Source organism: Schistocerca americana, chromosome X (assembly GCF_021461395.2).
Source record: "Schistocerca americana isolate TAMUIC-IGC-003095 chromosome X, iqSchAmer2.1, whole genome shotgun sequence".
In the NCBI taxonomy this organism is placed as follows: Eukaryota; Metazoa; Arthropoda; class Insecta; order Orthoptera; family Acrididae; genus Schistocerca; species Schistocerca americana.
This window is the reverse complement of record NC_060130.1, coordinates 479619340-479638986: the sequence shown is the minus strand read 5'-3', so window position 1 is coordinate 479638986 and position 19647 is coordinate 479619340. Positions and strand designations below refer to the sequence as shown.

The 19647-nt window shown below is 37.2% G+C and overlaps 1 protein-coding gene across 2 annotated transcripts in view; it reads right to left on the bottom strand.

Moving 5' to 3' along the window:
* Positions 1-11575, bottom strand: part of LOC124554808 (uncharacterized protein DDB_G0271670-like) — a 192256-nt gene extending 180681 nt beyond the window's left edge. The window contains exon 1 of one of the 2 annotated variants that reach the window (XR_006968457.1): positions 11259-11562. The gene's annotated coding sequence lies outside the window, so the exon portion shown is untranslated. Of the gene's footprint in view, positions 1-11258 lie in introns of both variants that reach the window. The other variant, XM_047128464.1, reaches the window with a different exon arrangement.
* Positions 11576-19647: the final 8072 nt, after the last annotated feature.

Genomic DNA, 19647 nt, shown 5'->3' with positions numbered 1-19647 from the left:
TCTCTACATGATCTAGACATCTATCACAGGACAAACCATACCACCACATGGTGCTCTAAGTTATGGTCTTAAATGGAATCTGGATTAATGGTGTTGGGTTCTCTTCACTGACAAGAGTGGGATTTGTCTGACAGCTGATGACTGCCACAGAATAGTGTGGTTGTTGCCAACTAACTATGGAGATCCCAGGCACGCAGACCCATGGGTTCATCATGGATGTGGGTCTATAATGATTTGAGCCAGTATCACATACAGAGACAGACGCCTCTCACCACTACTGAGGGTAATCTGAAGGCTGTGCAGTATGAAGAGACAATTCTCCAACTTTTTTTCCTGCTCTAAAGCCCCCACATAGTCGTGGGTATATGTCTTAGCAGACGCATGAGCACACCATGCCCACCTCATTAACATCTTCCTCCTGAAAGCAGGAGCACAATAACATGTGGTATCTACTGACAGCAACATGACTGGTATGTTTGGGAGCACTTGAAATTAGAAAGGTGTCTTCACAGAAACCACCCCATACACAGAATGGCCTCAAGTGTCGTGGAGTGGGACAGGCTAGAGCAGCAACATCTCCACCTTTCAGACAGCATTCTAAGAAGGATTCAAGTATGTTACAATGCACACAATGTAGTAACAGCTCAGTCTTAGATGTTACTGAGCAGCAGCTTCTGATTTCACAGGTCTGTGCTTAAGAGCAGACTGCCTTTATTTTGGTTTATGTTTTGTTTTTCACAGTAAAGTTCCTTTTTAGTCTAATAGTGTGTATTTTTTCAGTCCTTGGTCCCCTTGAATCTAAGTCCACACACACTCACAGACACACACACATCCTGTAATTTTTTCTTCTCTTTAGCAGCTTCATTTCATCAGCAGAAACTGTGCATTTACTCCAATGTCTTTCTAAAGTACCTTCTGTCTAGTTTCAGAATATGTAGCAAAAGCCCCACAAGCTGCAAAATCCAGTGTCATTTCCTCTTACAGTACATTGTCACATGTTAAATCCCCCTACACTATCTGTGCACTTTCATCGTCTCTTACCTTCCTCAGTCCTTAAACAACAGATGTATGAAGAATTCAGCCAAATACTGTGTTTGTCAAATCCCGAGATGAAGTAATAAGACAGTACAAAGCCAGCTAAAATGCTAACTGTTGAACGCGAATTGGGTGCAAAAATGAGTGGTGGAGTTCATTACATAAAATAAACTAATAAAATGTAGTAGTAGTAGTAGTAGTAGTAGTAGTAGTAGTAGTAGTGGTGGTGGTGGTGGTAGTAGTCAACAGAGTACCAGCTGATATTAAACAAGTATGGGAAGCAGTAGAACCCTTGCTTCATGTAAGAAAGAATACCAGCCAGCACTTATGACATTTTAAAAGGCAGACACTCCTGACAAAATCAATTCAAGGCCAAACGAGGGCCTTATATTATGGCATGAACTGAAACATTTGTAGTTAATATGTACACTGAAAATGGTATGAGGACTGTACTGCCTTTTCCTGGAGCAGTCAAAGCTGTGCTGGATTAAGATGTAGCAGCTCCAGTCTCAGATACTGACATATAGACGGGAGAGTGGTGTGCTGACCACATGCCCCTCCGTATCCACATCCAGTGCACACCATTGTGACAAAAACAACTTTGAGTGACATGTGATTATACACTTTGTCACATTATCAACTTCACAAGTTTGCATTCACTGTCTCTCAAATTCAATAGCCCATCCTCCACTGGCACGATCTTCAATATCACGAAAGGTCACACTGCACAGTGGTACAATGCAGGCGGCTCCAGAACTTTTTGTATTTAGCCTTCCTAGTTTGTTTTAGCTGTTAGGTTCTTACTACTAAGCCAATTGCCTTGCCACAGTGGTAACACTGGTTCCTGTCAGATCACCGAAGTTAAGCACTGTCAGGCTGGGCTAGCACTTGGATGGGTGATCATCTGGTCTGCCGAGTGCTGTTGTCAAGCGAGGTGCACTCAGCCCTTGTGAGGCAAACTGAGGAGCTCCTTGATTAAGATGTAGCAGCTTCAGTCTCAGAAACTGACATATGGCCGGGAGAGTGGTGTGTTGATCACATGCGCCTCCGTATCCACATACAGTGACACCTATGGGCTGAGGATGACACAGCGGCTGGTCGGTACCATTGAGCCTTCATGGCCTTTTTCGGAGGAATTTACTTTTTAGATTTCTTATCACTAATGAATATGTCCAACAACATAGTTCTTCCTACTTGCCCCTTCAATTCCGTTTTTAAATGGGAGGCAAGTACAATAATATCTTGGAGCTACAATCTTGACTGGGAATTTTTGGTTTGTTCTATGTAATTCTGGAAGAAATGCCGGACATCAATATCTCGCTGCCACGATATTTTGGAGCATTTTCTGGTCAGGTTTAGGTATGTATTTGTGAAGACACACTAAGCTGCTCTATTTAAGACCCAGCCATTACAAGCATGGTGTACACTTCAGTCAGTTTGCATTCAATACTTGAGTGAACGTGCTTCTGTTGCACGTCTGTGCATGGATCTGAGTACACTCAGCAGCAAATGCTTGGCCCATATAAATGATATTGTCTTCATTTGGTAAAATCACAGAAGGAAGTTGATTGCTGTAGTGATATGGAATTTGGATTGTATGACTGAACTCCGCCTCTACAACAAAGAGTAAAGTATGGTATATAATGTGTTACATATGAATGTTAATGACTTTTATAGTAGAGACCATCAAGTTTTTGTTTTTCATTGTTTGTTGCATGAGTGATACAGAGATTCAACAAGTGCTGAGGGCTATTCTTAATGCAGCACGGGAATTTCATGACATTGGATTGGATCTTCACTGGGTCTACAGCTGTCTACTGCAAAAATCCTCAAGCCATGTCAAATCTTTTGCAGCTATTATTACTGGCAATGAAACAAAAATGTGCTTAAAAATTTTTAATGTTGCTGTGTTGTGGCCACAGTACAATTCACATGTATGTTTAGAAGTACCAAAAGCTTTTTAATGTGCGCCATTACTTGTACTCTGTGGTAATAAATAAACCAGCTTAGTGTTTGCTAAAATAAAAAACAAATTCTCAGAGTTGTCAATATTTTTTGAAGTAATATATTGTAAGTTATGATTACAAATAACTAATGACATCAAAACCAAATTTGACATCCAAGCAGTGAGAAAAATTGTTCTAAGCAATGGTATCTTTGGTTTTGAAACAGACTGATGAAATATATTTAAACTGAGTATTAATTGTTATACAGAACTGAGTAATCTACTACTAAGAATGTGAATAAAAACTAGTTAGTCCATTTAATTGAAAATAATTGCAAAGTATGTTCAAGTGGAACATGTTAAACCTTATCTTGGGATGTGAGTGTAAAATTCAGATAAGCAGTATATTTAGGCAGGAGTCACATTAAACACAATCTATATGACAACAACTTTAATCAATTATTCTGAACCCTGTTCTATCCCAAGGATGACGCACATGCGAACTAACAAACAGTAGTAAGTGGTGGTGCACACAAAACAGTACACAATCTACACAAATATTTCAAGCCATGGTGCCACGTGACATTTTAAAATATTTTCAATTATAATAAAGAATTATCTGCTGTGTATATCACTATGTTACACATTGCAGAAAGTTCCACAGTGGCAGTATTCCTTGCGGTGTCCAGCTCAAAACAACCATCCTAACTGATCACATACTCAGTCAGTCATATTTTCACTGACTCTTTACTAATGGAACCACACATATTTGACTTATAGGCGAAAACTTTCATTCTGTTATATTACATTAAAATGACAATCAGAAATACAGTTTTTGGCAATAAGTAATTTTCAGGCTGGCATGTACGAAACGAGTACGCTTGAGGTGCTCTACACTGTGCTCCTGAATAGTTTATGTTGTTGACCCAATATAAGCTCTACATCTCTAGCAAAGAATCCTGTATAACCCTACTTTTCCTAGCACTAAGTCACCTTTGACTGATCACAGAAGTAGTAAGATATTTGCTGGAGGACAAAATACCATTTAACCTGATGTTTCCTCAGTAAATTATATATTTTTGCACAAACATTCTAGACATATGGCAGGTAAGATGTCTTGACCGCCTCATCCTGAGCCTTGTGCTGGCATTTGTACAACTGTAGCACGATGTGTATCCGACAGGATGATCATCCATTTTCTACAAACCTAATTTGCAGATGTTCCAATTCCATCTGCAGGTCTTAAGAATGCTCACTGTCCATAACGGGTGGTGGCAAATGCTTGGCTACAAATACAGATCATTATGAGTGGGATTTCAATATACTCAATGTCCAGGAATACCGCCTCACGTCACACCAATATATCTAAAACTGGCAAACACCCATTTTACACTATTCCATGGTAAGCTAATGTCATGATTTATGGAGTTAAGATGTTAAAGAAACTCGCAGGAGCTGTCCAAATCATGAGACCAAACTATAAACGCACCTTCAATGTACTGTCAGAATATTGTAGGTTTTAAATGGCTGAGTCTAGTGCCCAGTCCTCAATATCCTCCCGCAAAAAGTTGGAGACTGAGATTTTATATATATATATATATATATATATATATATATAGAGAGAGAGAGAGAGAGAGAGAGAGAGAGAGAGAGAGAGAGAGAGAGAGAGAGAGAGAGAGAGAGAGAGAGGGGGGGGGGGGGGGCAATTAAAAAAACTCACTCGTTTGAAGAAACACAACTCATGTACTAGAGTGCGTGCTCAGACAACACTTGTCAGCCTCAGACCTGTACGTGATGAGATGAATCCACTAAAGGTACTTCTGTAAAAAGTGAGACCATTGCATCAGGGCTTTTCCGCTGAAGTCAGCTAATAAAACTAATAGAACTGTTTATCTGAAGCTGACACTTGCCTACAATGTGCATGACTGAATAAAAAAGGTTGTATTTAGTGAGACCTTCTTGGTCAATTGTTTCATGCATTGCTAGATAGGGGAACATACTGCTATCTTCTAATGCACCTTTATTTTTACAACAACCGTTCACAGGTTGGTGGCATGTGGTGGTGGTGGTGGAAGAGAGAGGAAAATGTTTGTACACCTATACAAAAATGACGTAACCATTCTTTAGCCGTTACCACACTAAGATAATCCCACCTGATGAAGGAACACTCCTGTAGCACACAGTTACAAACATGTCTCTCTTCCTCCAAATGCCACCTGAACCCATTTACATTCTACTCTAAAATAGGAATCACCTTACAAATGAGGTTTTATTTGGTATTTTTCCATCTCTTCCTGCCATGATGAGGAAACTGTGAAATTAAACAATGAAGACAAAGTTGAACTATTAATCGTGCAGAGAATACTCCTGTGGGGACGGGAAAACAGCAAATGCTATTCCTCTTCATAAAAAGGTAAAAAATGCAGAATTATAGACCAATATCCCTAACATTCACTTGCTGCAGGGCCCTAGAGCAGGTTTAAATATTATGAAGTAACTGTAAGCTTCTCTCAAGATTTGTGCAGTTTCAGGAAAAGCACAGCTTAATACCATCCAGCTTCACAATCATCAATCCCATCAACTCATGTAGACCTCGACATTGAAATTTCCTAACAGAGGTTTGTAGCATCCCCTTGATCAGGACAGTGAAGCCAAGGTTCCTCCTCCATCACACTCAATAGTCCACCACCTAGTGGTGGTCAGTGAAGCATGTTCAGTGATGGTTTTAGAGAAATAACAGCACTAAGCAGCTTGAGAGCACTACATTTGCCAAACTCACACACAGTAATGCCACGGATATGCAAGCATGTGCACCAGTCACAGTAACAGCAAAGTCTGTAGCAAACTAATATTATCCTTTGAACTATTGTTCTACATGGCCGCTTGGGCCCACTTGGATTACACTGAAGAGAAAAAGTTTGTTAGTGAAATCTTTATTCTACATTTTTCCGCATGCTTACATAATAACCAGGTAAGTGTGGGAAGAAAAGAGGATTGTACAAGTTTCTTCACCCAAATATCTATTTTTATGGCACATACATCCACCCTATCATCAGTGCTCAGATTTCAAAAGGGTTTGATGATTTGATCAGACTACTCTTTTTTTCGTATCACCACCCCATGCAATTTCCTTCTTTCTTTGGAAGGTCACACAGAGAGTATTTACTTTTAATTATAGCCTGAACAAGACATTTTTACCTACTGACAAGAGCTTGCAATAGTATCCTCCTCGCACATTTGCAAATGGAACTAATCTTATGAATAATTTCTGATAGCTGAGAAGGACGACTGACTGACACACACACACACACACACACACACACACACACACACACACAGAGAGATACTTTTTCTTCTTCAACTTGCAAACAAGATTTCTTGTGTTATATTACACAACAAGATGAAACAAAAATTGGAGAATCTACAATCAAAATCATAATTTACAAACAATGTGAACTAAAAGGAAATTGTGGTGGGGTACATCAAACCAGTCAGAAAACTGGTGACAAAAAAGCACATTTGGCATGTAGAAATATTCAATATACTCTTGAAAAGTTCGTGTTGAGATCTGATCTCAAACTTTTGCATCTAAAGAGCAAGCTGATCAACAGTTTTCAAAACAGCGTGAGAGCCCAGTTTGGTACTATGAACAGATATGGTATCACACAAACCATCCAATCAGAGAAAAACATACCTGGATAATGCCAAAATAATTGAATCTCTGTAATTCCAGATGAACCATTCACAATTAAGTATTCTGTACAACATAAAACTCTATGCAAAACTGCCTTTGTACTTATGTGTGGAAGCAATTTCTCAGTCATGTCTATGTGAATACAATCTGCTTTACTTAACACATCATCCACTCTTGGCCTTTAGCAACACGGGAAAGGCATATGTGGGCTAAAGAATACTATTTATGAAACAACTTTCAGCTCATATATTATGGTTGTTATCTTTAAGCACATACTCCTTCCCTTGCAGTGTGCTATAATGGCCCTTTCGCTGAACGAGTACTGCCCACTAACAACTACCAAACAACAGTCTGCAGTCATTCCTGTTTATGTTATAAAAGTGATACATTATATGACTAATTCAAAATCCGGTATTTGAGCTGCCACAATTTCCATTTCCTGAAAAGTTTATAAGCAAATGTAAAAACTATCAGTACTCCTAAACTTTCACATACATGATAAGTAAGCACTGCAGGAACATATGTCAGCATTAAGCAAATAGGATAAGGATTAGTATTCGATACTCATCATCAGGTTTCATCAGTAATGTAACATTAATGGCAGCTGTCACATAGCATTTTGCTGCATATTTTCACTGTCTGATTGTTAGTTGACAAAGGCAATGAATGTAAAAGCAAAAATCCTTGCTGTGGTGACACTGGTCTGTAACTTCGGCCATATCAAAAAATCTCCACTAATATTACGTTACAATCACTATGTTGTTTAAGACATTTGTCACATGTTCCACACATCACTGGTCAAAGCTGACTACTAGTATCGAATAAACCTCTTTACCCAGCAAATTTTGATGTCAAATAATGAGCATGCATTCTTAAGCAATGCGAACAGCACCGTAAAATACCAGTACACAGGGAAAGAAGCAGAGAAATGGCTCTTGGAAGTAGGTTCTGATATTTTAATAGTCTTTTTTGTTAATACTTCACAATAAACCAACTATGTTTTTGCTAGACATAACAGTTTCTCAAATACCTTGATTAAACTTAATCAAATGACAACTATTCATGTCAAACTGTAGGCATTAGGAAATCCAAATTTTAATTATTGTCAACAGATAGAATATTAACCATACACATTCTAGGTGCTAATTTATTTTAAGGAACAGAAACTGTATGGCCCACATATCAAGACTAAAACTATTGCTTAATTCATTTCTCAACAACATGTAATTTACAACACAACAATCTAAACATTAAAGCTAAAATACAAAAGGCTCAGATTCAATTCCCGGTCTGTCCTAGGACTTTTGTCCATCAATTATTAAGTCTTTCACCTTTGGCAATGTTTATTGATGTGAAAAATGCTAAGCTGCAATGTTGTTTGTAGTCTACTTTAAAGTACAATCAGCAATAGCATTAACTACCTGGGAGTATCCATTTGGTGTGACAAGGAGGTAAAGCTGTCATCAACCCAAAGGCTGGTTTGAACAACACAATGCTCTACTATGCACAAAGCTGTTAGATATCATGTCATTGCCTTCTCCTGACCTCCAAACAGTTACCCAGCCACTATAAGGGAACCTATAGTTTAGTGTGAATTCATAATCATGGTGCAACTCTGCATTTATCACATTGACAAATAAAGCCAGCAGTGAAATAAGTGATAAGTGACAGAAAAATCCTAGGATTGACTAGAAATCAAACCAGATGACTCCATAGTTTGGCACTTACCACTAAGACAGAGTCTCAGGGGGGCATAAAAACGAATATAAATCACATTGTAGGGAAGGCAGATTGAGCCTCAGTATTCCTTCCACAGTGTAAGTGAACCATCACTAAAGATGTGACAACAAACATAATTATTAATCAAAGTGTAATTTATAGTTGACGAATGCTTGAGGGTTGTCACAATTTTTATTTTATGCATAGTCTTCAACTTATGAATGCAATTTTTTCTGACACATAATCTACTGCTCTAATGATAAAGACGTTTAACACAACAAGTTATATTTTTAGAAATAACATTAAGAATATCATGACACATTAAAGACATCAATTTGTGTCATAATTATTATACTGACGATAGCCAGATACAAATCTCTGTAACACCCCCGTCAACTCACATTAACCCAACAGTCAATGCTCTCTCATGGCACCCATCTTTTAACAACGGCAGTGGAGTGAAACTAATCTCACGTATCTATTTTAGTCCCACAACTGCTTACAGAGCTTCTGTCAAACTGAGACTCTCACCTTTTCATCTAAATATCTGACAATGTTTTGGCAACAGCAATAGGTACCATGACATAAAACTGAAATAACCTGATAAATATTCAACACACCAATGATTTTTCTGGAGTCAAACACATGCTCTGCTACAAAATAAATGGGCTGGTGCTTGCCAGGCCCACACACAGGACTATTTATTGGACAGAGGGGGCGGGGGATATCAGAAAGCTAATTTTACTTTGTGTGACTCATAGTATAAATACATAAATAAAGTTCCGATTAAACCTTTTAATATACCAAACACGTGGACAAGAATTGATTTGCTGTTTTCATTCACCTTAAATGATCCTTAAACTTGTTAAAAGCTCAAATTTCTCAAAACCACTAGATAAATATTTAATTTACAGCAGTGTTACTGAGGTATCAATCTCATATAGAAAAGCAAATACCTCGCAAAATTCAAATGAACTAACAGAAGGTTACAAAAATAACTTCAAAATCAATCGCTATCTCCCCCCCCCCCTCCCTCCCCCCCCCCCCCCCCTGAAAGGCACCCACTTACTTTACACAAGTTTTCGAACAAAGATATTAACCTTGAGTCTATTCTGTTTAGTTCTGAAACAGCCCAGACACAGCCATGTTGAACTTAATTTTTCCTTGTATGGCTGAGGACACAAAGGAAGCTAATTAACTCAAACTTGTGCTTGGGATGATCCATTTTCAACTAGATGGAAATTTTTACACAATACAGACATGGTGACATTATGAAACTGTTCACCACCTTCTCCGCTTTGTGACAGTTGCAGCCTCTCATAGTTCCGTGAATCTTCCTCTGCAGTTTTTCACCAATCTCTTTACACCTGAAACTTCTTTCACTTTACTTTCAGCCATAATCATGAATCAATAATATTAAGAAAGCATGTTGGTACTAGAAAATTTCCACTGCATGTAGCATAAGTCCAAACATTTCGGGGAGGGGGGGGGGGGCAGCATGTGCCCCCGACCCTCCCGGGTGCTTGCTGCTGAGCCAGACCCTATTTTCAGCTCACATTTCTCTTGCAGGTCTTGACAAAAAAAAAAAACAATCTTCAATCTGGCACCCTCCTGCAACAACTTTTTCCTAGACACCATCTGTTTAACTTAGTCAATCAATCCACCTATCCATTTGCAAGGTAGTGAGAAGAGGAGGGATGGAAAAAGAGCACATGAATGTGTCATACAGTAGAAAGCATGAATAGGAACCGAATCTCTTTTAGAACTGTTTGTGATCAACCACAATCAGAAAAAGTACCAATTAATGCTCCACCATTAAATAAAATGAATATTACAAATATGTTAATACTGCATATAAATTCAACTGTTACAAAATGTTTCACTAAACCAGTTTTCCAGCAAGGAATACATTCTCTGCCAAACTAAAGAGGCTGATAATGTTTATGTCTATTCTCACGTGTCAATTCCAACATACTACTTGGAAAACAGTTTCTCCATATTATCTCCAATATAATATTGTCACAGATAGTAACACACATACACAAGTTTTCAAAACTTGTCAGCATATACACTGATTTACTTCTGACTACATTTGATATGACTTGTTTTGCAGGGATGATCTAGTTGTTTGTATAACTTCACTTTAATATAACGAATTTCTACAATATGGTTGGGTTAGGAGAGGAACTAAAAGTACAGTGACCATGCCATAAGAATGCAACTACCAACCACTGCTCACAAAGCATGTACCAGGCCTGTTCAATAATACCTTTGTTGCAGTGTCCAATTTACTTTAACTTCCACTGACGACTTTCTATTATATGTAACAACATTAACTGGAAACGTTACGTCTGTTCATTTATTGTTTCTATTTGGAATAATTGACAATATCTACTATCGACAATTTAATTTAGTTTCCTAGGCCTGTGCATTCCTCTATTCGGAGGAACACACCAATTATATGTAAACAAGGTCGAGTGCAAACACGTAATTTAACAACGGTAACAGCTACGAACAGTTACGTTTCTTCCTTATTATTTTCGTCGCATAAGAAAACATAACTTTTATCAACGACATATGGGCCGAGAGTAAAATTTTGTTGACCAAGTAAGCGAAGGAAGGAAAATTGCAAAAAAAAGTTAAAACGTCATCGAGGGGTAAAACATGCGTTTACAAGTTCTGGTAATCACTAAAGAAAAATAAACATTCTTAAAGTATTAACGAAATCGTCAGAGCGAAGGTGGGAGTGATGGATCGTAATCAAATAATAAAGTTCTCGTCTAATGACAAATGTCACAGCTGAACCGGTAATTAGAAAACTTTTATAGTAATTCTGTTCCTACGAGAAGGATATATGGAAATTACCTCAAATCTTGGCCCCAGGGACTAATGAAACTTCAACTGACTGAAGAGCTTAGCTGCTTTTAGCACTTTATCCGAAATTCACTTTACGATCTGTGGTAGCGAAAAAGTGCACTCGCTAAACAAGTCGCCCAATTCTTCTGTCCACAATATTTCTGACCTGCATAGTATGCACAAACATTTCAAGTTGGCACATACGGGCACCCGAAAAAACCGATTACAAATATAACGCGATACTTCAAACACCAAATAAATTCGCCGGCCATGACATCCCACTCTACGCCGGAAGACTAAACACAAAACACATAGAGAACAAAGCAAGAAAGATACTACACGCGATGAAACTTGCGATCAATATTATGCGATCGGACTGCCTTGCCAAAATTGTCCTTCGCAGTATGGTCAACATTGATTTCTTTTTAGACTACATTGGAATAACTCCTCCATAGGCTCGACGATCAAAAATGTGCTGCCGTTGGGACCGAAGTATAACAGTCACATTAATTCTGTTTCCGGGTTCATTTTATCAGGGCGGTTATCCTGTAGCAAAGAGAATGCGTAGACAGATGATCATTTTATATCCGATATTTGAATATCAATCTAGTAATGTGATGAACTCAGCTCTCATAATCGTTTTGTCCTTGATAGATTTAATTTTTTGCTGATTTCTCTGTAGCTGTTCCAATATGTACTTTCTACATCATTTTCATTCTTAGACCCACCTACATAATAGAAATTGTACTTAGTAATTCAATCAATATACTCCGGTGACGTTATTCTGATCGGAGAGAAATCATGTATGCAGTTCCCCAAGGCTCAATCTTATGTCCACTATTGTTCCTCATAGATGTAAACGATCTTCTTTCTAACATACAACAAACAGAACTAGTTCTTTTTGCAGATGGTACTAGCAGTAATCAGTTCAAGCACACACACAGAAACAGAAGAAATGCTAAACAATGTTCTTATAAGTATCACTGAATGGTTTCCTGTGAAAGGTCTTCCTCTTAATTTGAAAAGACACAGTATATTAAGTTCTGCTCGTCTGGGATAATACAGATGCTAAGTGTAACACATGGTCAGGAAATAATAAATATGGCGGATACTTCAAATTTTTAGGAGTCCACACAGATGAGAATTTAAACTGGGAAATGCAGACTTTGGAACTTCTAAAGCAATTTATTGTAAATGTGCCATGCATGCGGCAGACAACCAGTATTATAATAATCAGTGGTTCTGCATTCAGGTTGACCGGGTCACAATGGTAAAAGTCAAACATCAGGCAAGGAATGACTTTATTCCTCGTATGACTTGTTTGAGAATTTATTGCTCATCAGATATCCAGGAGCGATTGCTGCATGTAGAAACAGTGTTTCCAGTTTATGTGAAACCAACATTTGCAAACTATTCACAGAAGCACACACACAGAAATGGAGGAAATGGTAAACAATGTTACGAAACGTATCATTGATTGGTTTTCTGTGTATGGTTCTGAATTTTAAAAACGAGTCTGTGAAGGATTGTTTCACACACAACTGGAAATGCTATACCTAAGTGCAACAATTGTCCTGCAAATCTGATGATCGATAAAGTCCGAAATGCGTCATATGAGCAATAAAGTCATTCTTTGCCTGATGTTTGACTTTTACCATTGCGACCCAGTCAGCATGAAGGCAGAAGTAATGATTAAAACAATTTAGTCCAGCCGCATTTGCGCGTAAGCCGTGTTCACACACGCAACAAAAGTGTCGCCACAGCTAGTGCTATACAAACATGCGATGCAGTTACCTGTGTGAACTCCCAGGTTATAGTGATGCAACTTCATAGACGCAACGCCACAAAAAGTTCAGCTTGGTTGTAATTTGTTGCGGCACTTCCCTTCCGCCACTGCTCCCTGGTGGCAATATTTCGAACAAGAGCATCCTGTCACAGTTGTGAAGTAATTGCTGCTGTACTCCATTCGATTTCAATGTGTTTTCATTTTATTACCGAAAAAAATGAAAACAGTGATTGGCAGTTACATTTTCACAGCATCTGGCGCCACAAGAACAGCAACTTGTGTTTGATTTCCTGCAGCAGTGTGTGTGTGTGTGTGTGTGTGTGTGTGTGTGTGTGTGTGTGTGAGGGCAATATTTGCGAACTAATGATGTATCCCACAACCTTAAAAGATTTTTGGATGAATAAATAAATAAACTTAATATACGTAACCAAAAAAGCGAGTTGCTTAAACTTCATGATTTGCAATCCAAGCATTGTATCAATTGTGGATTATTTACTTATATGCATGAAGCGCCTCAAGTGTGATGTGACAGCTGTTAAACTAAAAATTAGTTATTCAAAATGCTTATATCGACGAATATAATAAGATTCTAAAATCTTGGAAGAGTTACATATCTTCAGATGATATTTACATGCCAGCTTTTGGTTGGCTTGCTACTGCAGACAGCATTTTCGTCTCCAACTGTTATTTCTTTTATAAATGTTTTTGTGGCCCCTGATTTATCCGTATGCGAAATCTATTTTCAGATGAAACATTTGGGTTTTGTCTTCCTTATATCTAACTCTTGTCACAGCTTTAATCCCATAACATGCACAATAACATTCATACTCATCCATATGATTTCAACCGACACTGTGTTGAAAGCTTTGCAGCTACATAGAATTTGTGGCGTCCTGTGTGAATGGTGACTCACTATGTCACTATAGAAAGTCACAAGCTGTCGCACCACATTAGTTGTGTGTGTGAACCTGGCTTTAGAATCATTGTAAATCTAGGGGATAGACAAATCAGTAAGGTGACATATTTTGCATATTTTCAGTAATGTCATGGTGGAATAATGTTTTGGTCTAACACATCTTTAAGAAAGAATGTCTTCATAGTTCAAAAACGTGCTGTAAGAATATATGGTGCCCACCCACAATTATTTTGCAGACATCTGTTTGAGGAGTTGGGCATTCGGACTTTTGCTTCATAGTATATTTATTGTCTCATGAAGTCTATTGTAAATAATCCACTGTACTGTACTTCAAAAGGAACGATGATATCCATAATTACAATATCAGAAGGAAAAATGACATTCATTAATCTTCATTAAGATTGGATCAAACACAAAAACAGGTGTCCAATGCTGCAACTAAAATGTTTTATCACTTACCCAAGGATATAAAATGCCTTACAAAGACCAAAATAAAATTTGAAAACAAACAGTGAAAGTTTCTTCATGGCAACACCTTCTACTCCATTGAAGAAATTCTATTATTGTGATGTGTAATATGTGGTGGGTAGGACTTGCTAACTTACACATATATGTTCAAAAAAAGAAAAAAATCTTTATGAATGTACAGCATGTAGGCATATTTACAAATTAATTAGCAATGTGATAGTAAAATGACCCATTCTACATTATTATGATGTACCATGCAAAATGATCCATGAAACATGAAACTATCCAATTAGTTCACCATTCTTGTTGTTTCTGAAGTATTTGTGATTCAGTCTGACGAAATCAGAGCCATTGTCACGTCTAACTCAAAGCTCAAATGTTACAGACCTACTGATGTTGGAACAGTGTACCTTGGCTGAGAAGACAGGTGTTCTAACATTGTCCATAGAATGAATACTAAGGCTATTCCTGGTATGAGTCTATTAATCCATGTGTCAAACTGCTAAGTACAGATCTCAGATTAAGTTAGTCATGAAAAAATTGTGAATATTTCAAATAGAATTTATAACTAATGTACTTCGTTATATGATTTGGTCTTTGTAAGGCATTTTATATCCTAAACGATGGGTAGATGAGCTATCAGAATGCTCCATATTAACTGCCCTTCGAAGGCAGCTGCTAAAATCTACTTAATCAAGAAGCAGAGTGAGAGACAGTGCGATGTCTCGGGACAGCAAAGATTTCTGACGCTATTTAAATAGTCATCAGCAAATATGGATCCAGGGTATGGTTCTGCAGTCTGCAGGAGGAATGGGATGTCATTTTCCCTCTCTCTCTCTCTCTCTCTCTCTCTCTCTCTCTCTTCTCTCTGACCTCACAGAATATAACTTGCTGCAATGCTCACTTTTAGAATACATGATAAGCCAACGATTTTAATAATAATGAAATATATTAAGTACTTCAACATAATAATAATAATAATAAATCCCGTGGAGGCCCGGGAAAAGAATAGGCCTCCGGTATGTCCTGCCAGTCGTAAAAGGCGACGAAAAGAACAAACCACTAATGGGGCTAACCCCCCTTTTAGTGTGATTACTTGGTTCAGGACAGAAATAAAGAAGCCTCGGACAAGCGCCGTCATGGTCGGGGATGACACTTGAACCCTATGCCCGCCCACTATGGTAACGACACTGCTAGCCAACTGGAAAATGATTTAATTCCAAAGAGAGGTGTTTTGCAGGATATGCTTCCTGCAACCACCCTAGAAGGAAAACAAAGACAGAGGATGAGATGGTCAGACGAAGTTAATCGACACCTCATGTTCTGTTATTACCAAGCAACAAACCTAGGAACCAACACAACTGGATACAGATCACAAGTATACACAACATTTATTACCAAATACCCAGAATTAAAATTTTAAACAGAACAACGACTAGCTGATCAGATCCGTGTAATAATCAAAAATAACAGGATACCCCAGTCAGAATTAGAAAACATCAAACAAGTACAACAAATACTGAAACAAAATAAAGTGCAATCAGAAGAAGAAGAAAACACAGTAATGGACTCAAACATCCCAGAGCAAACAAACAAAGACCAACATGCATCAATTAAACAACACGAGGAAAACGAAATCTTAAGACAGCAACCAGAACAAGCACAAATAGAACACGAAGTGACACACATGTTAGATATAGAAGAGAAATTTCAGCTGACATATATAGAATAGAAAGACACAAATACAGACATTAGACCATTCTTGCATAGCCCGCCAATTAACCCACAAGTCGAAACAACAATAAAAACTATCAACACAATCATACACTACAAAATAAATAAAAACACAACTATGGAAGAGTTGCAACTACTGGTTTATATAGGAGCACTCACTACACTAAATATACACACTAGGCAGAGATCAGAACCAACCAACACACAGAAGAAACCCACAAAACCAGCATGGCAACACAGGCTACAGATCAGAATAGAAAAACTGAGAAAAGACATCAGACAGCTAACACAATTTATAAGAAATGAAATGTCAGAAAAAAAACGAAAAAGGTTAGGTAAAATCTCACAACAAGAAGCGATAGAGCAATTAGATGAAAAGAAGCAGAAATTACAAGCAGTGGACAAACGACTTAGAACATAAAAAAACAGTGAAAATAGAAGGGAAAAAAACCAAACATTCAACACAAACCAAAAGAAATTTTACCAGACAATAGATAACACACACATTAAAATAGACAATCCACCAAGCATAACAGACATGGAACACTTCTGGAGCAACATATGGTCAAACACGGTACAACATAACAGGCATGCTCGGTGGATACAAGCAGAAACAGACACATACAAGATGATACTGCGGATGCCTGAAGTGATAATTTTGCAACATGAAGTCACCCAAGCAATTAATTCTACTCACAATTGGAAAGCCCCTGAAAATGATAAAATAGCAAATTTCTGGCTAAAGAAGTTCACCTCAACACATTCACATCTAACTAAATTATTTAACAGTTACATTGCAGACCCATACACATTCCCTGATACACTTACTCATGGAATAACGTATCTGAAACCTAAAGATCAAGCAGACACAGCAAACCCAGCTAAACATCGCCCCATAACATGCCTACCAACAATATACAAAATATTAACTTCAGTCATTACACAGAAATTAATAACACATACAACACAGAACAAAATTATAAATGAAGAACAAAAGGGCTGTTGCAAAGGAGCATGAGGATGTAAAGAGCAACTGATAATAGATGCAGAGGTGACATATCAAGCTAAAACTAAACAAAGGTCGCTACACTACGTATACATTGATTACCAAAAAGCTTTTGATAGTTTACCCCACTCATGGTTACTACAAATATTGGAAATATACAAAGTAGATCCTAAATTGATACAGTTCCTAAACACAGTAATGAAAAATTGGAAAACCACACTTAATATACAAACAAATTCAAATAATATCACATCACAACGAATACAGATTAAGCGTGGAATATACCAAGGAGACTCATTAAGTCCCTTCTGGTTCTGCCTTGCTCTGAACCCACTATCAAACATGCTAAATAATACAAATTATGGATACAATATTACTGGAACATACCAACACAAAATCACACATTTGCTATACATGGACGATCTAAAACTACTGGCAGCAACAAATCAACAACTCAACCAATTACTGAAGATAACAGAAGTATTCAGCAATGATATAAATATGGCTTTTGGAACAGACAAATGTAACAAAAATAGCATAGTCAAGGGAAAACACACTAAACAAGAAGATTACATATTGGATAACCACAGCGACTGCATAGAAGTGATGGAAAAAACAGATGCCTATAAATATCTAGGATACAGACCAAAAATAGGAATAGATAATACAAATATTAAAGAAGAACTAAAAGAAAAATATAGACAAAGACTAACAAAAATACTGAAAACAGAATTGACAGCAAGAAACAAGACAAAAGCTATAAATACTTATGCTATGCCAATATTGACCTACTCATTTGGAGTAGTGAAATGGAGTAACACAGACCTAGAAGCACTCAATACACTTCCACGATAACAATGCCACAAATATAGAATACATCACATACATTCAGCAACAGAAAGATTCACATTAAGCAGAAAGGAAGGAGGAAGGGGATTTATCGACATAAAAAACCTACATTATGGACAGGTAGACAATTTAAGAAACTATCAAAATACACAAAGCAATCACTCATATAAATACATCGGCTACACCATTGCAATTTCATAGCCACTTCTACAACCCTCTAGATCACATAACATCAACAGATACGAAGAAAGTAAATTGGATAAAGAAAACACTACATGCAAGCACCCGTATCATCTAACACAGCCACACATCGACCAAGACGCATCCAACACATGGCTAAGAAAAGGCAATATATACAGTGAGATGGAAGGATTCATGATTGCAATACAGAATCAAACAATAAACACCAGATATTACAGCAAGCATATTATTAAAGATCCCAATACCACAACAGATAAATGCAGACTTTGCAAACAACAAATAGAAACAGTAGATCACATCACAAGCGGATGTACAATACTAGCAAATACAGAATACCCCAGAAGACATGACAATGTAGTAAAAATAATACATCAACAGCTTGCCTTACAACATAAACTTATAAAACAACACGTTCCCACATACAAGTATGCACCAAAAATGTACTGGAGAATGATGAATACAAATTATACTGGAACAGAACCATTATAACAGATAAAACAACACCACATAACAAACCTGACATCATACTCACCAACAAAAAGAAGAAATTAACACAACTAATCGAAATATCGATACCCAATACAACAAATATACAAAAGAAAACAGGAGAAAAAATTGAAAAATGCAGCCAACTGGCTGAGGAAGTTACAGACATGTGGCATCAGGATAAAGTTGACATTATACCAATTATACTATCAACTACAGGAGTCATACCACAAAATATCCACCAGTACATCAATGCAATACAGCTACATCTAAAATTATATATACAACTACAGAAACCTGTAATTATTGATAGATGTTCAATTACCCGAAAGTTCCTAAATGCAATATAACGTATACCGTACAGTCAAAAGGAAGTTACGCTTGTTCAAGGTCTGCGTCACTTTCCATTTTTGACCAGACATAACGTCTGAGAAAAGAAAGAAATAATAATAATATTTTGTTTAGAGTGATGCTTAGTACTTCACTTTAGCATAAGATCAAGAAACTGTAATTCAAAAAATTATAGCATTTGAAAAGCATTCTTCTGGAATTTCGAGAACCGTAATAGCAAAAAATTTATATATACCGACTTTGACAATGTCATAATTTACACTATGTAAAATCGAAGTGTAGACTCAGTGATTCACTAAGTGCTACTATTGTGAACACGTCTGTAGACTATATAATATGTTTGTGAACTATTCTGCACAACAGTACTAGATGTGTCATCTTTATGTGGAGTTCAAAAATATTTCAGTAAAATGAATGATTATCTTAATGTAAGTATCTAAAATTACTGATATACACACAGATTTTTGTTAGTATGTTGCATGGAGCTACACAACTACATATCAATGGAAGAAATGCTTATACATCTTAAAATAACAAACTTAAAAATAAATACATATAGCTCACATTTTATGTGAAAAAATTCCATATATATATATATATA